The 25,876-nt window shown below is 51.0% G+C and overlaps 1 long non-coding RNA gene across 1 annotated transcript; it reads left to right on the top strand.

Annotated features, from left to right (window-relative positions):
• On the top strand, positions 1 to 2,226 carry LOC132250311 (uncharacterized). The gene is made up of 3 exons (XR_009461988.1): positions 1 to 55; positions 651 to 716; positions 2,199 to 2,226. It is a non-coding gene; the product is annotated as an uncharacterized LOC132250311 (long non-coding RNA).
• The last annotated feature ends 23,650 nt before the right edge of the window (positions 2,227 to 25,876 follow it).

The raw sequence follows: 25,876 nt of genomic DNA, 5'->3' as shown, positions 1-25,876 counted from the left end.
ACACTGCTTGGAGTCAGGTCACACCTGTGTCCTTGGTGTCACCCTGACCGCAAGGGTAAGTGTGGGCAAACGAGGGGGTGTTTGCACCCACACTTGGGGGGTCGTAGGGGTGGGTGACTTGTGGCTGGGGGAATTGTCACTTTTATGCTTTCGTTTCTTTCCTAAACATGACTTCAGTCCGCTTCAGTACAAGCCAAGGGCTGAAGACGAGGTGTGCTGGCCTGACATGGGGAGGTGGGGGGAGTGCTTGGAGCGATGCTATTTGGCTGGGCAGGCAAGGTGAGGGGTGCAGCGGAGCAGGCAGTGAGGATGCGGATGGTTGCTTTAGGGTTTCCATATTTCCAGGTCCAAAATGCAGGACACCTGTCACATGGCGGAGGGGGGACGGGGGATATGACAGTGGGGGGCAGAGACATGCCAGTGCCCTGTCCCTGCCCATGCTGTTGTCCCTCAGTGCCAAGCCAGAGCCCCCGCCAGCCCTGCTGCTGCCCCTCACCCCCAACCCACTGACCCCAGCCTGCCAGTGCCCCTCACCCCAAACTGCAGTACCCTGCCCCCCGGCCATGATGCTGTCCCTCGCTCCAGACATCAAGTAACTGGGAATGACTGGTTGTGGTTTCAACTTGCTCTTCAATATTTCTTTCATACAGCTACAGAAGACTGGACAGTCTTTTATCCCGGGAGAAAAATATGGGATCCTTTGGAAAGAGAGGAAGGTAAATCAAATAGAGATGCCAATTCTCACTGCCACATACTCTTTTTGCCTTGCCTAATTTGAGAGATTCAGGTGTGAATTGAAGAATGCAGTGCTGAGGGGAGGGGAGGGGAAGGGCAGGGAGCTGCGCTGGAAAGGAGACGGCCCAGCCAGGTCTCTGCGCATAGCGGTGCAGTGAGCGCTGGAGCAGGGCCAGAAAAGGCAATCTACTCCACGCAGGATTCGGAGAGAGCTCGTGCAGAAAGACCGAGCCCCGAGGCCCGCAGACACGCAACGACGCCTTACTTCACTTCCATTCCCCTCTTTACTCTAGGGAAGGAGAAGATGCTATTGCTGCTAACTTTGCCCTGGTTGAGCGCTGAGGAAAAGGGCCGAGGGCTCAACACAGCAATACCAGGTTTTCTGTTGGCTTTTTTGGTAATTGAACCTACCCCGAAATTCTGCTTCCAGTCTCATTGGTTGCCGTCCATTGACTCTGGGGGATTTACATAACCAAACCCTGATTATTAAAGTGTTTTGTGTTGGATGATAGCCTTGAAGGGTCTTCTTTGGGGTCTTCTTCTCCTTTAATGCCTTAGTAGTCCCATCGATGCACTGTTTCTCTTACAAGTTTCCTGCTTTAATCTATTTTAAAAATGTATTTCTATGCATTTAATTGGGTGTCCAGACTGGAATAAACTCCCCGCAGTGGTGGTTCATAGATGCAGGGTGGGAAGGGCCCCGAGCAGATCATCGAGTCCGACCCCCTGCCTGGGCAGGAATGAATACTGGGCTCATATGAGCCCTGGTAAGCTGAAGCTCATCTGACCCAGCTAGTTGTTATCCAGGCTCCTTGGAAAGACCTCCGAGGTAGGAGCCAGCACCGCTCCCCTTGGCAGCTGGTTCCAGATCCTGGCCGCCCTGACTGTGACCCTGCAGGGTGCAGTCACCTCCCCTGGAAATCTTCAGGAGGAGACGGGACGGTCACCTCGCCGCGGTGGCTTGAGCCCCAGTGTCTTGTCCTGCCTGGTGCAGGGGCTGGACCCGCTCTGTCGGCTTCTCCTGGATTTCAATTTCCAGTTTCTAAATGAGTTGATGCAAACGGTCTCCTAAAACTTACTACTTAATATCATAACACTTTTCTTCTTGCCTTCCTGCTTCCTTTTTTTGTGAAGAGGTATGGCTCTGTGCCAGTGTGCTCACGGTCCATGTCTCCATGACGGCATGCTTTTGAACTTAAAGTAAGGACATACATTTATTTAATTTTAACTTTAGGATCTTCCCCATTGTTCTTTCCGCAGTTTGTGCACGCTCATCGGGCCACGCTTTATGCATACAAAGAAACGGCACAAATGCATTTCGAATTCTTTTCTCTTTTTTTCTCTCTGTTTTATTTTGGTTTTACTTCGAACGGTGTAGATGTGCTTAGCACCTAATCACCTTTGCTCCTTACACCAGTAGAAGTAATAATTTCCAATTAACTTGGTTTTGAACTCCTCAACAGGGCATCTCAGGAGGAGGGACTAGGATGGAGATGCATCCCTCTGCCATCCTGCCTCGAGCACTGCCGCACGCAGGAGCTGAGGCCCGAAGCAGGCAGCCAGACAGGGCAGCAGATGTTTGCCACAGCAGAGTCAAGGGCCTGGGACGCTGTGTGGAGGCAGCAGCTGCGGCTGCAGCAGGCAGGCCAGGAGCGGGTAAGACCATCCACCGCTCGGTCTCCCCCACGCACAACCCACCCTCCCTTCTATGCCCCGGGGGCAAAAATGAGTAGTTGTACCCCTGTCTGCCCACTCCGGGACCTCCTCCATTTCAAAATCCTAGATGTTATCCTCCCTTTTGAAGAACCCTTTCCAAACTCACCATGTCCATTTGTAGCCTAACTGGTAAGAAAACCAATTACTCTTTCAACATCAAAACCACATGGCAAATTGAGCTAGTACCGGCGGGGCTGTCTTTACCCATCCAGATCGGAAGTTGTTCCAGACTTTGAGAAGCCGTCAGAATTTGGGCGTCCCCCACGACCGTCCTGTTTGATCAGAAACCAATTGTATTTGGAGACATCCTGAGGCGGAGGGTTGAGGCCCCATTTTGAATGCAAAGTGCTGAGTTTGATGATTGCTGAGGAGGCAGTTGCAAAGGATGCTGTCTTTATTCGCAGAGACTTTTGTCATTCGTTTCCATAGCTACAAAAATGGGGTGCTTCTTTGCATCACAACTCATTGCCATTTGTTGCACACCAACACCATAGATTAAAAGTAACACCTCTTTGGTGCCTGCTGCCCAGAGGACTGCTGCTAGAGATGACTACCAGCTGTGATCTGGAGACATCCTCTGTGGCACCCTTGAAAGGTCCCCTGGGGCACCCCGACTGCCAATCCTTGATCTAGAACGTGTGCACTTTGACACGTGCTCTCACAGGGTAAGCTGTGGGCAATTTTGTGGACATAGCGTAAAACTTGTATGCTGTGAAAATGCTCCTTCCCGTTATCAGAGAGAATAGCTCCTGAAGTATGGAACATCATCTGGATCGGTTTGATATTCCACAGCTAAAATATAAGCACATGCACGAGGTGGAGAGCACTCAGATCAAGTCACGCATGACACAGTGCATCTCAGTCTTAAGGTGCAGGCAGACATGACTTTTGAAATGTCTCCAGGCATAGCTGGCTTGGGGCTGTTTCAAAAAGGGAACCACCGCAGGACATTGCACGGCACCTGCAGTGGCCCCTGGCTGGAGCACTTGGAAATCTCCACGAGGCTGCAGCAATCGGTGGCTTTGCTGCCCCTTTCCGCCTCCCCACACAGGGCAGAGGAACGGAGGATGCTGCCAGTGCTGCTCCGCTCCCGTTCCCCCCTCCCCCAGACCCTCTCCCTTACTGACATGGGCTCGAGAGTGGGAGTGCGGGGAGGGCAGTGGTGGGGGTGTGGTGGTGTGGTAGGAGGTCTCTCGGGGAGGGGGCATGGGGGTGTAGTGGTGAAGGAAACAAGGAGTCTAGTGCAGGGGCTTGCAGAGTTTGGTGGATTTGGGCTCTTGAACCCCCAGTCCCCTGTCCTCTCCATTTGTTGGTGGAGCAGAGGGGTAGACTGGGGTGTCAGGGGGATTGGGATAGAGAACCTGGCTCAGGTGGTGATACAGCGTCTGGGCTCTGGCTCCATTCTGAATTGTGTTACTGAGTCCTTTAGTGAATGTGTGCACTCCCCTTCTCTGCCTTTCAGTCTGCTGAACAGAAAAACCAGTTCCTGTGATATTTGTGTCTCACTAAGGTGGTTTAAGGAGAGCAGCTGGTGCTTAGAGCACTTTAGCTGAGGCTGGCTTGTGTCTGAGGTTGGTGTTTGTACAGGGGAAGGTCCGTGGTGGGTATCTGATAGTATTGAAGTGGGAGTGTGTCTCAGCCTGATGTTAAGCAAGGAAACAAGATCCGTGTAATGTGCTGTATATGTCGTGTGTTTTGTGGCATAGAGTGGGAGGGTAGATACAAGCCAATGTAGTGTAGAGCTGATACAGAGCGCATACGACGGTCTGAAGGTGTTTTCTTGATTAATAGTGGGAAGGTGGCCCATGAAGAGAGAGGAAAGTGGAAGATCTGGTAGTTTGGGTAGGTGGAACTCATGTGACCAGTGGGTGGCTGGTACACACTAGTACATCAAGCATGGGACATTATTATGAGAGCAAGTGCCTGGGATTGCAAATGCTGAAGATGTAGCATGAGCTGCTGTGAGGATTGTTGGACTATTGAAAGAAGGTGTGACTGCTCGAAGCCCTCTAGATTAGGTCGAATGTCCAGCAGTCAGATGCGGGGATATGGTGACCCTGACTATCGTCTGCCACGTCTTGATGTAAGAAGTCTTCTGTCAGGAGGATTGAATTCTAGACACCACTAAACATCAGGTCATAGAGACAATGAATCCTATGGCTCCAAACTTCCCTTGTAGCCCCTCGTAGTGACACTGGGAATTCAGTCCTACATGTAAACTGAAACTCGCAGGTCTCGCTCTTTTCAGAATTAGCTTGTATTTATTCAATTCTTGTTCTTTATTCTAGGACCTCACGTATCTCTGGGCACAAGACCTGGAGCTCATTAAATATCCCCAGGTAATCCGACGGCCACGTCCAATTCAGGTACGTCTTCCTTCCAGTCTCCCTTACCAAGTCAGAAAAACCAAGACTACCCGACCAGGAACTTGGGCTGTAGCCCTTCTGGGCAGTATCCTCTCTAACTCCCCTTGAAGTCAGACAAAGTCGGGGGGGGGGTTGCACTTTATGTCAGTGAGCAATATACATCAACCCTCATCAAGACAGAATCCAAGGTTGAGGAAGTAGAAGGATTGTGGGTTAGGCTACATGGGGGGGCAAGGAGAAAGGGATTTGGTGGTAGGGGTCTGCTACAGACCCCCACACCAAGGGGAAGAAATAGATGCGGGGCTGCTGAGGTAACTCTCGGAGACCATAAAAGCTAAAGAGGCAGTAGTCATGGGGGACCTAAACTACCCAGACATCTTCTGGGAGACGCAGACAGCAAGGTCCCATCGCTCACGCAGGTTTCTAACCTGTGTACAGGACCTCCACCTGACACAGGAGGTGCGTGGTCCCACTAGGGGGAATGCCATACTGGATCTGGTATTGGCAACGGGAGATGACATGATAGGGGACCTCCAGATCGGTAGCCATTTGGGAGACAGTGATCACCTAATAATAGAATTCAACATAAGAGGGCGAGTGGGTAAGGTAACTAGTAGGGTGAAAGTGCTAGACTTCAGGAAAGCTGATCTCATTGCACTCAGGCGATTAGTCAAGAACGCACTGCAGAGTAGGAGTTTTGAAGGGATGGGAGCCCAAGAAGGGTGGCTGTGCCTAAAGGAAACGATCCTTCGGGCACAAAGCAAGACGATCCACAAGCGATGCAAAAAAGGGAAAGGGGCCAGGAGGCTTCCATGGCTGACCAGAGAAATCCAGGGCAGCCTAAGGGCCAAAAGGGGAGCACATAAAAAGTGGAAACAGGGTGAGATCACTAAAGATGAATATACCTCCTCTGCTCGTGCTTGTAGGGAGGCAGTTAGGCGGGCCAAAGCTACCATGGAGCTGAGGATGACAACCCAAGTAAAAAATAACAAGAAATTGTTTTTTAGATATATTGGGAGTAAAAGGAAGGCCCAGGGAGGAATAGGACCCCTACTAAATGGGCAGAAACAATTGGTGACAGACAGGGGGGACAAGGCTGAACTCCTCAACGAGTTCTTTGCCTCAGTGTTCCTAAGCGAGGGGCACGACAAGTCTCTCACTGGGGTTGTAGAGAGGCAGCAGCAAGGTGCCAGACTGCCATGCATAGACCCTGAGGTGGTGCAGAGTCATTTGGAAGAACTGGATGCCTTTAAGTCGGCAGGCCTGGATGGGGAGGGAGGATGTCAAGGTAATACTGTCCAATAGGAGAGCCGGTTGTTCACCATTGGTGCCATCTCTAGACCGGCCATCAAAATAACGACACTTAAGTAATTTGTGCTCTCCGATCATCTGTGTTATCAAACGGCCAAACTGAATTAGAGTTTCAGAGTGGGGACTCTCCTTGTTTTCTGATTCATGTCAAGCTTTTGGTCTTTTGTTTCACAGGCTGCGGGGGACTGCAGAGCAAGCCTGGAGAAAGACATTTTTCTCGTGCTCAGGGATTTGACCCATGCTGGAGGGTTTTTAAAATCCTACCGGGCCTTCCTGCCACCAGGCCAAGTCCTGGACCTTCTCCTCAGCAGGTAAGAGCCAAGAGCTGTGGAGGAAGCTGTATTAGCCTTGAGAGGTGGGGCATTGCGAGCAATGATGTCAGATAGTTTTGAAGAAGGCGTGATTAAGAAGCCAAATGATATGGATGTTTTTCTAACAAGCCTGACAAATTCAGTGTTTCAGTTGAAACTGGGTTGAAAATGCCTCCCCCATCCAAGCACTTTATCAAAGAAGGAGACCGAGAAGTAAAATGGACGGTTTGGTTCTTTAGCGGACAGGTAGGACAGCTGGAGGCAAGCAGTCCTCCGAACAGCTGGACACACTGCTGGAAAAACCAGGGTCACCAATGCAGGCGGTCACTGTCCCTCCACAGAACTCTTTGCTCCATGAATCGGGCTCTGCTGGATCAGGAGAGGGATTTCACAGGGCTAAAGGCACAAAGCATCGCTGTCCCTTCCTCCCCCTGCGCCACAATGCTCCCCCAGCTCTGCTCTCGTGGAGAGACAGCAGACCGACAGCTTTGGTTTTCAGGGAAAACCCTGGTTGAGCCGGACGAAGGGGATGAAAGACAACGATGTTCTTCATCTTTTTTCTCTAACATAGTTTGACTAGAGAAATCTTCATGTTTCATTGTCTGGGCAAGGTTCTGACGTAGACCGTCTTACTCTTCTGACAGAGACCGTTTTTTAAATAAATGTTGAAAGTATCCATTTTGATATTTAGGCATGGGCACCTGGAGATCCCACGAGCAGCGGGAGATGCCAGCCAGGCCAGACAAGAACTTGGGAAGTAAGTGTGGCTTTCTGCTGTACAGCAAAACCTCAGTCAGGATGCAGAGGATGTGGTAAACTTAATCAGCTCTATCTATCTATCTATCTATCTATCTATCTATCTATCTATCTATCTATCTATCTATCTATCTACATAGGCTGTATCTCTCTATCTGGCTCTATCTAGAAATCTATCTATCTAGATAGAGAGAGAGAGAGAGAGAGAGAGAGAGAGACAGCCAGCCTTATTTGTATAAAGAAAGAATTAACTGTATGATGCCTACATGAAATTCCAGAGACTGGGATGCTGCCCCAAAACTGAACAGATGTAGTCTTTTATTTGTGGATCAATCATTTCTGGGAGAGCAAACAAAGCATGCAACACTGCAAAACGTGGCCCAAATGTAGCAAGAAAAAAGAAAGCAAGAAAAGTAGGAAGCGAGAATAGCCAGGCGATTTGTGTTGTGTAAAGGTTGGGTTTGGGGCAGGATGTTTGTGTTTTGCCTGTGTCTCCTCTACTTGTTTGCCATAATACTGGACCAAATTGGAGGATGCTGCTATAGCTAAACAAAGTTATAATTGTCCTATATTTTGCATCTTGAGGATACAATTCAGTATTCATTCCCTAGTTTGGATCAGTAATTAGGAGTGGTAAAACGGGTGTCAGTGAGATCAGACCATGATTAGGTAAAACGGCGCCCAGATCACAATTCCTTGCTGGCTCACAGCAGAAGGGATATATTCATCTACTTGATACAGGTTTGAATGACAAATACCACTGTGATAAAGCCTGACTATGATGGGATTTTGTCAATTTATTTGTTTTTAGCCCACTAGCTCTGCTGTTTTCCTTGTGGCTGCACAACTTTGCGGAGGATTTTAGGGAGCCACCAAGTTTTAATACCTTGAACAAAGTCGTGGCATACATGGAAAGGAACATGCCTGCCTCCCAGCCATTAAAAGAGGCAGAACAACTGCTGGTTACGTTTCAGCGAGAACAAGTTGAAAATGAGAGTAAGTTATATTTTTGCTCAAGCTATCACTACCTAATCTCCCAACCCTCACTAAAGAATTGCATTTTGGGGGATTAATGTTACCAACATTCAGATCGCCAAGGTTGCTAATAGGTGTCTAATGAGGTTGTGTCCTGGGTTTGGTTTCAGTGGGCCAAGAAAATGTTCAGGTCTACGTTGAGATCCAACTGTTGCTCAAAGTGAGCACAAGTTTCCAGCGGGGTTCTTCTTGCATTTATTTCTTGTAGTCATATTTGAAAAAGGTCCTTAAACTTTGAGCGACAGACACCTCACTTGAATGAGAATGAAATGATCCAAATCTTGAAATAACGGAGAGTAATTACATTAAATTGTCTGTGTGCCAGGGAGTGCGGAGAGGGCAGGTCAGTGTCTCATTTGCGAGTGCGATAGGAACAGTTTGATAGCGATCACTTATTTTATGCGTTCATCAGGTTTGCTCGTGTTTATACAAAGCTGCACAACTTATTCTTTCAAAAGTTCATCATGCTTCTCCGTGAGCACATGTAAAGACTTGGTGCCGAGTCATTGTTGTAAGGGATTTATTTAGTGAGAAACATGTAGACGGAGCTTTCTATATGCAGCCTGAACTCTACAGACCCCCTCGACGACTCTATGCAGCCTCCACCCATGTGGATTAGACTGCAAGGCTGGGACAAGAGATATCCCAAAGGGCTCTGACAGATGTGATTTGACTCCATAAAGTTAAGATAAAGAGAGCGAGAGGAGAGTTTCCAGTTGTGGGGGAGAAGATTTTTGTAAACAATTGTTATAAAATGTCATTTCTGTGGCTTCTTTTCATCAAATATCCACACTTAACTAAGGCTGGTGCAGCCATTTTCACTCGCCTCATTTAGCTCCAAATAATTGGTGTATCTAGGCCAGCCCAGGGACCAGCTCGAGGACCAGCCTGGGGAGCAGGCCAAGGACCAGCCTGGGGAGCAGCCCAAGGACCAGCCCAAGTTCCAACCCAGGGACCAGCCTGGGGACTTGCCAGAGGGCTATACCAGGGACCTGCCAGAGGGCCAGCCCAGGCACCTGCCCAAGGACCAGCCCAAGTACCAACCCAGGGACCAGCTCAGGGACCTGCCGGAGGGCCAGCCCAGGGACCTGCCTGAGGACCAGCCCGGGGACCTGCCTGAGGACCAGCCCAGAGTCCAGCCTCAGAAAAAGGTATGGTCTGGAAGCTTTTGTTCCAAGTATTCAATATGAAACGGGTATGCGGAACTGCCGATATTTGTATTCTATGTGAAAATAGACTTTCCACATCCAGTATTTACTCCTGTCCCCGAGAAAGCTGTTCAGAGCTGTGACCAAACACAAGTGCATGGCTGCAAACAGCACAAGTGGCCCACTGGGTGAAAATCTGACCCCTCATTGCATGTTGTGTCAGATAACGATGTTTCAAAATGAGGCATCTTCTGTAATGTGCGTGTGCTGGGGCTCCCAGCCTGTGGGTGTTTTCAGAGTGGGAGGGGGACAAGGGAGCAGAAGGAGCTGAGCCTTGGGGTTTTGCAGCCCCCCTCTGCAGGCTGGGCCCAGTGTATTGCAGGCCTCCCAAGGTGGGGGCTCCAGTTCCCCCACTCCACCCCTCAGCACCAGCTGAGGAGCCCCAAGAACGAGCTCCCTGCGCTTCCTTTCCCCCCTGCCATGCTGAAACAGCCAACACTGCACAGAGCCTGGCCCTTGCTGTAGGAACCTGCTTGCAGGCTCCCAGCAGGCAGCTAGATCCCCACCCCCCGGACCAACAGTGACCTTCTGTTTGGTCTCGGGTAACGCTGTCACTCAGACCGCTTTGCAAACATTGCTCTGAGTTACAGCTGGGAGCTCCACTTCTCTCTGCACCCTTAGGACACCTCCACACACGCAAGCACTATTCCTAGGGCTGTGCGAAGCTTCGGTAGCTGATTCAATTTGGAGGAGATCCTTCCCGATTCAGCGGCAGAATCTCCAAATCCAAATCGAAACAGGAGACCAATTAAAAGGTCCAGATAAGCGGGGTTGTTACTCAAACTGGATCTTATGGTGACGTAACAGTCAAGATTTTGGAGCGTGCTGGCTGCTACGCCACAGCCAATCTTTGAATGAAGGTCCTCACCCAGCACATCCAGGCAGCGTCGGCTGCCACGACTTTGTGTAAGAAGAAAGAAAAAAGAGGGAGGCTTGCTGTTTTCGATGGTTGTTTACATTTGGCCTGTTTTGGATTTTTTTACCATGGTTAGCTCCACTTTGTGGGCATGGCCCTGTTAACGTGAGGCTACTGGCTTTCTATCTCCATTTTACTCCTGACTTATTATATTATTCTTATCATTAATTTTGGTGGGCTGCAGAAGGATGGCTCCCTGGTTTCTTCCAGGTGCCCTTGTCCTGCACCACAGCCACTCACGGTTGGTTTTGTGCCCCTGCAGGTCCGTGCGCGGCGGAGGCAACCGGCTTTCCGTCGCATCTTCTCAAGAATTTTTTCTTGTTTCCAGGTCCCGGTAAGTATGGAGACTCCTCAGCGCCTCAGAAGGAGAGAGCTTCCTGCTCTCATCCTTTTCCCCTCCGGGGCATCGTCCCTGTTTTCTTTTCTCAACCCGCTTCCTTTGAGCTCTCTCTGCGCCTCTCTCTCTCCTCCTCCTTCTTCCTTCCGGTTGTTGCTGGGGGCGGCTTGTCACTGCTCTCCGTCCCGCACCAGCCACCCCAAACTGACGGGAACTGATGAATCTGGGCATCTTTCATCCTCCCGCATCCCAAGCTCTCACTCCTGGTTCGTCAGGCGAGAAGTGGTTGTGCTTGGAGCGCCTGCTCCAGCACTCCTTCTTGTCTTCGGGGTACTTCTCCTGGGTCCCTGTAATCTCCTCTGAGTAGGCAGCGTGATCTTCGCTGCCAGAGACCAAATCAAATAGGAAGCCTCCAAATCGATTCAGAAAAAATTCGGCCCAATTTGGAGATTCGGCCATAAACTAAAGAGGCAGCAGTCCTCAAGGACGCTGGGCACATCTGCCTCCAGCTGGTGAGTCTGTTGTGGTGGGATGAGTGGGTAGGGAAAGGGCACGGGGGGGCGGGGGGGCAGATCAATGCCCCCACTGTGCGGGAGGGATTGGGGCTGGGGCTTGGACAAGCTGCCCAGCCAGGGCGTGAGGACGTGGGAGTCTGAGATGGGGGCGAAGGGTGAAATGGCTTGCTCCGGGCAGACGGGGGTAAGCAGCAGCAGGTCATAACCCCACATCTATTACTACCACGCCCACATCCTGTCCCGCACCACCCCGGCTGGGCAAGCAGCAGCAGCGCCCATATCCGGTGCTCCCCACACTCTGCCTGGGCAAGAGGCAGCAGTACCTGCATCCCACGGCCCCCACACCCTGTATTTGCATGGCCCTCTGTCTAGGACCTCTGGAGGTTTCTAGATGCCAGAGACTGGCAGGTGGGGGTGGGAGGTCTATGTTGTGTCAGGGCTGACCGTTTTCTTATGTAGAGCTGAGAGGAGAGTTGCATGGGATGGTTTAGATAGAGCTGCTCATGCTTCAGGCGGGGGGTGGATTAGATGGTCTCTGGAGGTCCCTTCCAGCCCTGCTTCTCTAGGACTCTGTCTGTGACTCTGTGGTACCAGCTCACACCTTCCAATGAAGTGAGCCGCGCTCTGTATGGGCAAGGCTCAGAGTGGAAACTAGAGGAAATTTAAAGGGCAACCAACAGGAAAAATAGCAAAAGACAGAGGAGTCTGCAAACACAAAGGAGTGGAGGAGATGGAAGCAGAGCGTCCAGTGGTTTGGAATATTGGCTTGACTTTTCAGATCACGAGACAGCCCATTTCCTTGGGTGAAGAGCCTTGCCCAATATGTAATAATAGAGGACGGTCAGTAGGCACATCCGCTCTGCAGGAGCTCCTTCCTGAGCAAAGCACATTGTGGAGCCTGGAAAGCCACTCTTTTGTTCAGCAGACGAGGCTCTTTGGGTACAAGTGGTATCTTTTATGACACCAACTAAATATCCATTGCAAACAGGAAAATTCGGTATCCTCCAAGTTTCAGGGGTGTTAGGTGTAAGTGGATGTCTTGATATGAATACTTCATTGCAAAGACCAAGTTCCTACTGTAGGTAGGACACCACCACTTACAACATCGCAGAACCAGGTATAGACCCCGAAATGCCTGCTTGTGTTTGTGCTGTTTTGTTCCTACTGCTTGCATCATGTTTCTGACTTTTTCTCTTCATTTATTTTTTATTCTTTACCTCTCTCACTGCTCATCACCGTGTTCATCTGTACCTGCATGGACACACCTTGTGCACCGTGACATCAACTGCATCTGCATTTTACTACCAGCAAAACAAAGACACCCGCATTGTGCGGTGCATTATAAATGACAGCGAAGGCGCTGAAAGCAAAATCATGGTAAGTGATGTGGAAGAGTTGTGTAGATTTATTACTGGATGTGTTTTCACTCTGGATGACAATGTAGATGTGAAAGCGCACACCACTGGTATGAATGGGTGTGTGTGCACAGGTAGGCAGACAGATACACTGCAGACCAGCTTGAAGGCAAGTCACTGAAAGATGCTGTATAGCAATAGATAGTATGTAGTTATACAAGGATCCTCAAGGGCATGAACTTCTAGATATCCTCATGTATTCTCCTTCAGTTTCTCTTCTAGAAAAGGAGAGCTGGAAGGGACCTCAGGGGGTCATCTAGTCTAACCCCCTGCTGAAGGCAGGACCAGTTCTGCCTCAACCTTCCCACTCAAGTTATGTCTAAGCTAGTCTTAATCCTGCACAAACCAACCTCCCACACAACCACTATTCCCAGTGCCCCAAACACCAAGGGTAACTGTAACCTGCTACATAAATGACATACAGGAACAGTTGTAGTTCGCAGTATTTTTTGGCTGCAGTTTTAAAGACCTGAATCCCTGCAAGTGAACTATGGGTCTGACCCAAATCCTGTTGAAGGTGGGAAGAATCTTTCTGCTGATTTCAAAAGGGATTGCATCGAGCCCTGTGTTTTTTCACAACCCATTGCACTTCCACAGGAGCGTGGAAGCAAGAAACAAGGCCAAAAAACTTCACAGGTGTCAAAGAAAGTATTTGCCACCTCAGACTGTAACTCAGTCTATGCCTGTGAGCAACATATAGGACAAGGATTTACGTGGAAGGGGTGGCTAGGAAGACGGGCACGTCACGTCTCCAAATGTTTGGTCGAGGGAATGACTTTGAGTTGCTGGTGCCCCAGCTAGTGCATGCCCTGTCTTTTTGAATGCAAACATACTGCACTGTCAGGTGTACCGCAGTTTTCTGCTCAGCGGCAGCTACAAAGTCATTCCAAAAACATGACCTTTTCTCACTACTCTGAAACTTAGGGCCAGATCCAAAGGTCAACTGAAAACAGACTTCCATAGACAAAGAAGCAAAATCATTCACTGCAAAATCCCTTTTCCAGCTGACTTGCCAGGACAGGACGGCAGACGTAATTAAAAAAATCTTGGAGGCGAACAACCGAGGAATGGAGGACTTGGCCAACTACGAACTTGTGCAGGTGCTGTCAAAGGACAAAGGTAAGAAAGGAAAACTTTTTACCAGTGAAAATAGCCTGCTTGTGCTTGCAGAAGAACATGCATATGACTCCATTTCAGAAAGAGTGGACTGTTTTCACCTCCAAGCCAGGTGGAGGAGACCTCCCTCTTGACTACCTGGAGGAGTCAGCACACCTCTACTCCCCTTTGGGATGGCATGGGTGCAGGTGGGGAAGACTTGCAATGGGAGATCCAGCGCTGACATGTGTCCAGCTGTCTGAAGTCAGGGCCAAATGAAGAAGAAGAGAGAGCTGGGAGCATCACCCGTACACTGACTGGTGCCCAGAAAGCCACAGGGACGACACAGGCCAGATCCACTCCCTGAAATCCATCCTACTTCGAAACTCGACGCCCTCTGCACCAGGACTTTGGGATGACTTGTGTCATCTCAGCATCGCAGCATTCATTGTGGTGCAGCACAGTACAGCCTCCCTCTCCTACCCTTAGTTTAGTATTGGCGGAAGCCAGTTTTGGTCCTGATATGTCCAGTGCCCTTGTGAGTTATTCCGTCCTTGACTTCAACAACTTCCTGGACAAGACTGAAGTTTCCTAGATGTTTGCCATGGGCATGGCTTCTTTCTTGCCCGTGCAGGTGACCTGGGTCACAGGGCTATATCCCACTTCACCTCATGTGCCTGAACATGCTCATCGGGGCAGGCTTTCCCTCTTGCTAGTACACTGTTTGGCACACAGAGCTCCCTGGTTGCTTTCCAGCTCATTTTCTCCATGAAGTAACTTCTTAGGGGCTCAGTCTAGAAAGTGCTGGCAGCATCCTTGGCGCTGAAGATGGGGCAGTGCTTGTCATGAGAAATAGTCCTTGTGGCTAGTCAAAGCTACCCAAGAAGAGACCCGTCAGGGTTTCATTTAGCCCTGGATTTTCCAGACAAACATTGACTGATAGAAAACCAGGGCTGGACGGGACCTCAGGAGGTTATTAGTCCAAATTTCCTGCTCAAGGCAGGATCATCTCTACTAACACATCACAGACAAATGGTTGTCTGATTGGCACTTAAACACTACCTGTCCTTACTGGGGACAAAGGTTGCACAAGCTCTCTCAGTCATCTGTGTCGGGACTTCACCACCTGCGAGTTCGGAAGTATTTCCTCGTTTCCAGCTTCAGTGTCCCCTGTTGGAAAGTAAGCTCGTTACTGTACCCGCTACAATCACGGAAAACTAGAGATCCTCTTTACAAGTAACAACCCTTTTGGAAGATTTCTAACACCCGCTCCATTTTCTCAGGATGACATAATTCAGGTCTTCCAACTTTTCCTGTCTAGGAAAATATTAGACCTTTCCTCGTTGTTGTTGCCCTTCTCCGGACTCCTTCTAGGTTGTCGGTTTCTCAGGAAGCATGATGCCTCGAACTGGCCCCAGTTCTCCAGCTAAGGCCTCCCCGATGCTGAACATCATTGAAAAACGGCTCCCCTCCTTTGCATACAACATGCATATTAACACAGCCCCACACGCTCTTGTTCTTGTTTGGGTTTTGTAACAATATTACAGGGATGACTCAGATTTAGCTTGTGCTCTACTCCTGTAACTACTATATTATTCTTTCATTACTGTAAGACCATTTTCCTTAATATTCCCTCGAAGGTACAACCAATTTCCCCAATTCCTTTTTCCTTTAAACTTACGTTCCATGGGACCCTGGCCACCAGTTGTTTGAGGTTTTGCATGCCCCTGCTAATCTTTACTATTTATTTGAACTCTTGTCATGCCAAAAGCCATACTTATGGTCAAAGACCCTACTAGGGAAAGCACTGTATCAATCCAGAGCATTACCCACAGAACAGCTTCACCTTCACAGAGGGCTACTGGATTGTAGGCATTGCACTTGCAGTGTTTGGCAAGCCCTAAGCCTGCTGGGTATCTTGAGTGGCAGGAGGAGAGTCTACCATCAATCCCTGACCATTGCGAGGTCAAACTATCATCACCATCAAATCAGCAGCAGTATCAGGCCCTGCCCTGGGTTTACCGGCCCTCTTTCAGAGCCAGTGAAGAGAGGGAGGATGCAAAGCGAGGGGAGAAAGCCAGGCTGAGCAGGCTTCTTTCTGCTCACCTCTGGCACCCAGCAACCCAGCGCCCCAGTGTGCCGCTCCCCACACACGCACCTCTCCAGAAAACAGCTGTCTCCCATTGCTAGCAGACAGGGACCTGTGAGCTCCGGGAGCAGCAATCTCCTCTGCTGCCAAAAGGCACTGTGCAAGCCCTGTTCTTGGTGCATGAGGAGGTAAAGGGGTTGTCTCAGCTGAATGGAAAAGAATTTGTCTTGCCCTAGTTGTTGAATAAAGATCCCAACACGTGCAAGCTGTAGACAACCACACATGGAAATGATGCTTTAAGGAAGCAAATCAAACGGTTGTCTTTCAACCTACACGTACAGCCCTGTGTGTATACATCGTGCTACTGTCTGTAGTCAGTGATCTCCGAGCCAGAAAACAGTTTCATTTAGTGCACAGGTAAGTTTGGTGTTCTCAGACTTCCAGACGCATGACTTTGGATGGTCCAACATCTTCTCATACTTTTGCTGCTGGTGGGAAAGGAGGTATTATAACTAGTAAAAACCCAATTAAAGAAACTCATTTAGACTTCCAAGTGGCACGTGCCCAGCCAGAATGCACCTCTGAACGCTCCCCCATTTTTGCTTGTAGTGTTACTATCCAGAGTAAATCACTCGACGCTTCTTTGCTTTTCTCTTTCTGCAGAGCTCGTCTTCCCAGAAAGAGCCAATGTATTTTATGGAATGAGCAGCAAATGCCCTGCAGCCCTTTCACTCAAAAAAAAGGCACGTTTCAGTTTGTACCATGGCCCACAAAAAAGAGGCAGCACCTACAGAGATGATTCAGAGTCAGAATCCGAGGAAGAACTGCCATAAATCCTGCTGTCAGGCTGGGGGACCCTGGGAACCTGCGGGGGGTTGGGGTGCAGGCATGGGAGGGATAGGGGGAAATGGGAGGGAGGTTTGTTTGAAGCGGGGGATGGGGTTAGGGTTTGCAATTGCAAAGAAGCAGACACCCAGGTGGGGGAAGGGGTATATTCCCTTCCCTCTCCCCCCCCAGCCCTGCCGGTGCCCCTCACTCCCAACCCACAGCCCCTCTCCCACCCCCACATACCTCCTGGTGCTCCTCCCTTGTCCTGCAGAGAATGAAAGAGGACATCAATCTCTTCTTCCATTGCCCCAATCCCCTGCCGCCTGCTCACCTCTGCCTGGAGCCCCCTCTCCTGCCCCTCTAAGGCCTCAATCCGGGCACGAATTGAGAATGTGGCACAGGTGAGGGACCCCCGGCCCCCACTCTACCCCCAGGCCTGAGAGGTCCCTCCAGGCACCTCCCGCAGACAGGGGCCTGGGCACTGTTGACCCACCCAAGGGGCCTATCTGGGTGGACGCCTCCCAGGAGCTGCTGGCTGGAGGCAGCAGCAGGGCAGGGGCCTTGGCTGCACTCCATATCACCCCATAATAGCACCCCTCCTCCTTCACTTATCTGAAGTCTCTGTCATAAGCCCCCACGTGCTCCTGCCCACGACTGGCCTGGGAACTGCCGCAAACTGCTTCCCTGTTGCAGTCCCTGTTCGCTGGCTGCCAGCTTCCATTGGCATGCTTGTTTTTAAAATGATTTAGGAACGCTTCTGGGGTATCTCCGTGTTGGTTGTGAGAGAAGATTGGGGTGTTCGGGCTGAGGGGAGCAGCTGGGGCTGGCTAAGCGCCTGCGACTCCAGTGTTTGACTGCATGCTGAGTCCGGCGAGACCGTGTTTGCACTTGAACCTGGCCTCTCAGGCATCATGCTCACGTTGGCTCTGGGCCTCCTTGTGCTGGCACTGGGCCTCCTTCTCCACCATCTCCATTCGCTTCAGCTCTAGCTCTTGCTTGGGCTTGCACTCCTCAGCTTCCAGCTGCAGCTGGGATTTGCACAAGTCCCACTCAGAGGACGGCCCCTCGGGTTCTGCATGGACACGTGGAGGTGATCTTGTGGCCCGATCATCATCACACAGGATCTGAATCAGGTCTTCTCTCATTGGCTCCTTTCCCTCTCTTTCATCACCTCTTTCAAGTTGAGCACAGTCATGTGGTCATACTTGTCAGCCATTCCAGCTATCTACACTGCCCACTTGACCCAATGCCAAATGAGAGATTGTTTGCTCCAGGGTTTCCAGCGACTCTGTTCCCTTCCCCAAATGATGACTTCAAGACATCAGGATGTCAGATCCCACAACTTTCATGACATGTGGGCCAGTAGATGCTGCTTCGCATTGAGCCATCCACCTCACTGCGCCCAACCACCTTCCAGGCTCCAAGTGCCTCCGTGGGGGCACCTCACGTCTAGCCGACCCCACTCCTGGAGCACACCTGCAAGCCTGGGGGTCATGAAGCCACCATCCATGATCTAGACTGATCTTGGCCCTGCTCCCCATGGGAAAAACAGGCCTAGTAGTCCTTGATGGTATTTGATCCACTGCAAGAACTCGGGGTGCTTCCCTGTCTGAAGCAGAAATAGTGGGTTCCCTTATTCCCCTGAACCAAGGGGATCCCAAGGAATAAAGTACACCCTCTCCCAATGAGTCTCCCACGCTTGGTACACAGGAGAAATGTATTGGTTACAAGGAGTAGGCTTGGAATAAGGCACAGGATAGCACAGTATCAGAGAAATCCCTTCGAGCATTCGGTGGCATGGTAGCCTTTGATCACACATCTGGGTTAATGCAGGCTATATATTTCGTTAGTAGGGCTGTGCACATTTTTCCCAGGTCTTTCATTTCAAAGCTGTTTCAATGCGTTTTGAGCTCAAAAGAGTGACATTGAAACAAAACAAAAGGATTTGAAATAGCTTCAAAAGGAAACGAGGGACCTCAAAACATTTAGACAGTTTCAAAGTCGTTTGAGTTTCAAAGCTGGGCTTACTTGGCTTCAGCACCGGTCTCAGGTGACAGGGCAGCCTCCTTTCATGTGGCTCACAGATCTGGGGCTGGCATCCCTGGAAGGAGTCCGGCACAGGGTGGCAGCCTTCCCGGGGGTACAGGCTGCACCCAGCATTGGAGATAAATGCTGCTGCCTCCTGTCCCAGGCAGCAGCTGCAGCCTCCCCTCATCCGGCACAGATACAGGAGCTTGCACCCCCAGGAGTAGTGTGGCACAGCCCAGCAGTACTCCCAGGGGTGCAAGCCCCTGGATCTCCACCCTGGACGAGAGGATCCTTCTTTCATTTGGAATCCTTTTGTCTTGTTTCAATCTCACTCTTTTCAGCTTGAAACACTTTGAAACAGCTTTGAAATGAAACACCCCATGACATTTCTCACAGCCCTATTAACTAAATACGTTGCGTGCAGTGACTCAGATGTGTGATTAAAGTCTACCATGTCACAGTTTGCTTTAAGGGCTTTCTCTGATATTGCTCTATCCTGTTCCCTATCCAAATCCTGCTCCTTGTAACCAATAAAGTTCTCCTCTGCACCTAGCATGGGAGACTCATTGGGAGAGGGTGTACTTTATGCCTTGGGATCCCCTTGGTTTGGTTGAGTAAGGGGGACCACAATTTCTGCTTCAGACAGGGAAACACCCCAAGTTCTTGCAGTGGATCAAATACCATGAAGGACTACTAGGCCTGTGTTTCCCATGGGGCACAGGGCCAAGATCAGTCCAGATCGTGGATGGTGGCTTCATGACCCCCAGGCTTGCAGGTGTGCACCAGGAGTGGGGTCGGCTGGACGTGAAGTGCCCCCATTGAGGCACTTGGAGCCTGGAAGGTGGTTGGGCGCAGTGAGGCAGATGGCTCCACACAGGAATACCTGCTACTGGCCCACCACGTGTCATGGTAGCTGTGGGATCTGACAACCTGCTGTCTTGAAGGCATCATTTGGGGAAGGGAACAGAGTCGCTGGAAACCCTGGAGCAAACAATCTCTCATTTGGCATTGGGTCAAGTGGGCAGTGTAGATAGCTGGAATGGCTGACGAGTATGACCACATGACTGTGGTCAACTTGAAAGAGGTGATGAAAGAGAGGAAGGAGCAGAGGAGAGAAGACCTGATTCAGATCCTGTGTGATGATAACCAGGCCACAAGATCACCTCCGCGCGTCCATGCAGAACCCGAGGGGCCGTCCTCTGAGTGGGACTTGTGCAAATCCCAGCTGCAGCTGGAAGCTGAGGAGTGCAAGCTCAAGTATGAGCTGGAGCTGACGCAGATGGGGATGGTGGACAAGGAGGCCCAGTGCTAGCGCCAGCATGAGTATGATGCCCAAGATGCCAGGCACAAGTGCAAACATAATCTCTTAGGAGTCCAACAAAGCTCGGTAGCCCTCCTGGTGGTGTGATCCCCTGGATCTGTGCCCTGGATGAGAGGAGGCTGCCCTGTCACCTGGGACCAGCACTGGGCATGGGGCGCAGCGAGCACCAGCGATAATTGCTGCTGCCGCCTGTCCCAGGCAGCACCTGCAGCCTCCCCTCTGCGATCCCTGCCAGGTCATATTGCCCACTAGGAGCCGGCGGGCTAGCTCCTCCTGCTTGTTCCCCATGCTCCTGGCACTGGCGTCCAGGCAGCTGAGGCCCCAGCTGACCCCCTCGATGTCCTGAGACGCTGTGAGAGAACCAGACCGTTACCATTTTGGAAAGAAGTTTTGTTCGTGTCCTGCACAACGGAGCTTTCCTGGGTGCAAGTCCCCGGGCAGACCTCTTGGGCTAAGGGGTCCGGACGGCAGATAGGTCCCTCCGTGCCCCTCAGGAGAGATTTCCCCCCACCCAGCGTGCCCTCCTCTGGGTGGGAATACTTACCCCCTGAGCACTTACCTCCTCCTCCGGTGTCTCTGTCGGAGTCTCCTGCGTGGGGCGGGGAGCTACCTGTAGTGCAGTGCCAGGGAGGAGTGGCCCAGCTCTGCGTGCGCTGGACCTGGAGACGACTGTTTTCCAGGTAGCTCCAGGGGGTCTTTGTGGCCAGCCTTCTTCGTGGCCACCTCCTCCCCCTTCTCCTCCCCATCCTTCTTCTCTGTGCCGTTTCCCTGGAGTAGGGCCCAGCGGTAGTTGTCCATGTGGTCTTCATAGGCCCCGATGTGCATAGCTGGCGTCCCTCCTGCTCAGGCTCCCGCACTCGGCCCTCCAGGGACTCCAGCAAGGAGCACATCCCACAAGTGGGGGAGCCCCTGTGCTCGGGGCCAGCACCGCTGCCACCCCAGGCAGCCCCGCCGTCCAGGGCCAGGGCTGCACGCTCTGTCTGCCTGGGGTCTGGGTGCGGGGAAGCTGAAGCTCACAGGCACAGTGAGCCACTGCCACAGCTGCAAACTACGTCTCGTACTTACCTGGTCTCAGCAGCTGCTCTTAAGGCCCGTGGGCTCAGGCCGCTTGCTGGGACCAGCCCTCTGGGTGCCCTGTATGTGCCCCTCTGCACGAGCTCCTGTGCAAACAACTGCTCCCCAGTTGGGCTGCACCTGTTCGTGCGCTCTGTTCCCGGGGCTCCCGGGGGGGCTCAGCTAAGTAGGGACTTGCGGGGGGGTTCCCTCCCGGGCTCCACTCAGCTGACATGTCCTGCCCAGCATGGCCCCAAACACACACATGCACACACTCACTCACGCACACACTCACACTTCCTCACGCTGTACAAGCACCCCTGGGCTCACTCGCCCCCTCTCACGGCCGAGCTCCTACCTCCTGGCTCTTCGCTGGGGCGCCCAGGTCTTCGGCTCCCAGGGACACAACAGGCATGAACCCATGTGTCCCCCTGGGGAGCAGACCCAATAGCAATATTGACTAATGGAGGCCACTGGATGTTCCCCACCTCCCGTGTCTGGGACAGCACCGCACCTACTGCCGCGTTGGAGGCATCCGTATGCAATAGAAATGGTTTGGGGAAGTCGTGTGTGTACGCCCCTGGCTGGGTGCACAGAGCCTGTTTAACTGAGAAATGCCTGCTCCAGCTCAGGTGTCTCAGGTGTGCAGCCCCCCGCTCCCTCCCAGCCCTACCGGCATCCCTCACTCCTGACCTCCCCCAGCCCTGCTGGTGCTCCTCATTCCCAACCCACGGCTCCCTGCTCCCCCTGGTAATCCTAAATAGGGGGGCATCGGCAGAGGGGCAGGGGGCAGGGGATGTCTGCAGGGGAAGGGGGTGGGGGGTGCAATGCATGGGGGTTGGGTGGGGAATGGGTAGGCACAATCTGGGAGTGTGGAGGGTAAGCACAATCCACGGGAGGGATTATGGGTATGCAGGATCTGCAGGGGATTTCTGGGCTCCGGGAAGGTTTGGCAGGATCAGGTTTTTAGCCCCCAGCCTGGGTCAGTTCCGGTTTTCATCTACATGTGGCAGAAGCACGGACATGCATCCAGACAGGTTCTGCAGAATGGCTGTGCAACCTCCATTCCTGAGATGGCCAACTGTATATAGTTAAAACATTTCTGTTTCTATTATTTAATGCAATAAAATATTTATTAGTTAAACAGTCCTGTTGAAGGTCATCTTTTTCAACAGTTGCACTCTCATGAAGAAGATGTCTTTTCAAAAGTCAAAATGCTTCTTAACAAGACGTACTTGCAATCCTACTGTTCCTTGTGCAACCCTACTGCTCTTCCTCCTCCCTTTGATTCAGCATTCATTAATATTGTACTGAAATTATGATAACATTAGGAGTTAGCTGGTGTTTTGTGCGTGGCTGGCCCTGGGATGTTCAGGCAGCCGCCAGGTGTTCAGACATCCCTCGGGGAAGTGAAAGTCATTGGAGTGAAAGCAGACACTTGGCTCTTGGAGGACGCCGGCGTCAGGACCCCAGCCTGCTGCTCAGAGCATGGCAGTAGGAAATGAAGAAAACCGAGAACCTTTTTCACAATTTGTTCCTCATCACATTTTTCAGAGATAACACTTGGTATTTGGGAAACAAGTACAGCAGAAAGCGGCATGGAGAACGAGCAGCCTCCTTCTCAGACTCTTGAGGGAAACCAATACCCAACGATTTCCAATTAGTTCGAGTTTTCTCCATTATTCTTCGGGCCATTATGGACGAGATAGATCTAGATACAGATATAATCAAGGATTGAGCAGGGTAGGACTCCCAGCAGGAACACAGCTTTACAAAGTAAGACCTCGTTTTGGATTGTGTACAACCGCCACCTCCCCTTTCTTCTGTCCCCACCACTCCATGGCCCTTTCTCATCTCTGAAGTGTCTGGAGTGGACATGTTGAACTCTTAAGTCAGCTCAAAGTTCAGCTTACCTCTGAAGTGTGGCCTGGTAGCTGCACCCACCCACAATTTCCACATCCATGTACTCTTACCTGCAAAAAGGCTCATTCTTGATGAACTGCGGTGCTTACACGAAGGTCTCTAATGACCAGAACCACAGGTCCAGGCCCCAAAGACTTGCACACCGTCTTGATGCATTAAGCAGATGTTTGAACACAGTGCCCCGTGCCTCAGCACAGCTGCAGACCCAGGTCCGTTTGGGCTAGTTGCAGCCAGCTCAGGTCTGAGTTATGACCTGAGTGCAGCCGATAGGAAAGTGCCGTTTTCCCCTCTCACGCATGGACACAAAACCAGGGGAGCTAAACTCACTGACCATTTCCAGGAACAGTATTTATTTGTTGGTGAGATGAAGCATGAGCACTTTTAATCTGGAAAGAAAAAGTGTTCCAAAGTTAAGAGGAAGTGAAAAAGGGACGGTGAAAGAAGTGGTTATCCCAGATACTGCAGGGCGATATCTTCTATTAGACCAAGTATAGTTGCAAAAAAAGTTATTATTTGCAAGCTTTCAGGCTCCCTCACCCTTCCTCAGGCAAAGGAGAAGGCACCGATTGTCCCACTTCTCCCGGGTAGAAATGTCCCTGTCCTGGATCCTGGCACTTCACCACCACTGGAGATGTCCCTGTTCCCACTCAGCTAGTAGACGACCGGGGGAGAATTGTAGGAAGAATCGGTGCCGTTCTGCAGGGAGAGGTGGAGACGACTGCAGGATTTCCCTAATCAAATGTGCACAGAATAAGTGCTGTTATGTGTGACATTATACAGGGTTAGCTCTTTCCTTTTCTGGCATTAAACAGTGCCATGTCCTTCACTTCCCTGTAATGTGAAGAGGGAGCAGCCATTTCTCAAGGATCATTAAAAGTTCTGTTTTTAGGAAGGCACGACTGGTGCAAGAGCTGAGACACGACAAACCGCTATCATTTTATGCTTAACTCAGATTCCTCCTCACCCATCTAACAGCTTGGTCTTCATCTATCACGCTTTATCCCACCTCGGTCCCCTTCTCCACGTGAAGTGTTTTACGTGCAAAGGCAGGTGCACCGCGTAGCCTGAGTTGTAAAATGTGAGTTGCCGACCCAGGGGCCTCCCATTGTCCAGCACGTGGAGCAGACCATGGTGGGAAAGCTCTGCCTTGACACACAGCAGGGAGCTCAGTCGTGCTCCAGAGGTTATTGTGTGTGCTGTGTGTGTGAGCGTGTAAGGCAGGCACTTACATCACGGCCAAGAAATGATCAGGCAGTTTTCTCTGGTCACTTGAGTGTATTTAGCACAGCCCACACAGCGATCTTCCTGTGTCACTGAGACATGCTTCATCTCTTGCCTGCGCAGCCCCTGCGGATGCCCCAGCCCTGCCTGCCTGTCTCTCAAGCCCACCAGAGAGTGGATCAGACTGCGGGAAGCTCCGCCAGCCCCAATGCAGAATGAGAAAAGGGAAAGGTGAACTGAAAATACTGAAGCTTGACAGTGGTCCTTCCAAACATTGGGAAATAAGTGCACATAGCTTAGTCTCCACTGGTTGCAAAGCAGTATCTGTATGAGCACTGTATTACGGCATATAATTTGTTAAAGCCTTCACCATAAACCATTCAACCTGGGGCTGAAGAGCAGCTGCTGAGACCAGGTAAGTATGAGACGTAGCTCACAGCCATGGCAGTGACTCGCCGTGCCCGTCAGCCATACTTTCCCATCTTGACAACATCATTTCACTCTCCAGTGGTTAAGATGTGTCACTAAACAGACACGTGCTCCTTTCATGTAGAGTCCATTGAAGGAGTGGTGACCTGGAGATACTAGGGGAGCGTTTCTGGGGAGATTCACTAAAGCTGGGGCCTAGAAATATACTGTGAATACACCTTCCTGCAGCAGTCTGTCCTAAAGATGGTTGGAAGGAAGAGGCAGTCGTTGAGCTGTTGCTACAGCTGCCACCATACTTGCCCACAGAGCAAAGGGAATATTGCAGGACATTAAAAGAGACTCAGGCACTGAAAGTATATATTAAGCCCATTACAAGATATTTTATTCAGGCACTGAAAGTATATAGTAAGCCCAAACATTACAACACTTACTTCTGTACCCCTGGGACTTGCTCTACTACCTGTTAGTGCAGCATCTCCTGATGCAGCACACACCCACACACACAATGCCCTGAATTAGGCTGTACTGGCTAAATACAGAAGTGATCTGTCATGGCCTCGTAAGTGGAGCTCACCCCTCAGCCTGGTCTTCAGGCTGTACACCTGCATGCCTTTCTTACAGTGGTGCTGTGAGGGTCAACTAGTAAAATGGTTGCGCAGTACATTTTAACAAGCGGGGCTATTTCATTGTGTGTCAACATATTGCACATAAATATTATTTATTTATTAGGTGCATGTGTGTCTAATCTTACTTACACACCCACACACTCCCTAATCTTACTTACACACCCACATGCCCCCTATTACCCTGTGTGGGCACTCTGGGGAGGGCAGGCCCATTGTTGGGAGAGGGATTACACATTCACTGTGGCTGGGTTTAAAATAGAAATCCAGGTGCAAGCAGTTCTGGCAAACAGTGCTCTGCGTGGGGAGCCATAGCGAGTCAGCCAGGACTTGTGCCAGGCCCAGGGCTGGCTTTCGCCACATGGCCTAGATACACAAGGGACATTCAGGATGCCCAAGTCCTCAAATCATATCAGGACACTCATCTGGTGATTTCAGTGGGGTTCAAGGCCCGCTACCAGTCCAGGCTGTCAGAGTGCTATGGAAGCATGCACGGAGGGGATGCTTACGTGAGAGATGTGATTTGGGGACCAGGATGCACTGGAAACGGCACAGCATGGCATTTCTAAGGAGACCCAGCGATAAGCAAGAGGTTAGTTAATACCGTATTTTGCTCTGGAGGGGTCAGATGATCCGTTGTGTGCA

This window comes from Alligator mississippiensis, chromosome 1 (assembly GCF_030867095.1).
Source record: "Alligator mississippiensis isolate rAllMis1 chromosome 1, rAllMis1, whole genome shotgun sequence".
In the NCBI taxonomy this organism is placed as follows: domain Eukaryota; kingdom Metazoa; phylum Chordata; order Crocodylia; family Alligatoridae; genus Alligator; species Alligator mississippiensis.
This window is presented reverse-complemented; position numbering and strand designations above follow the sequence as displayed.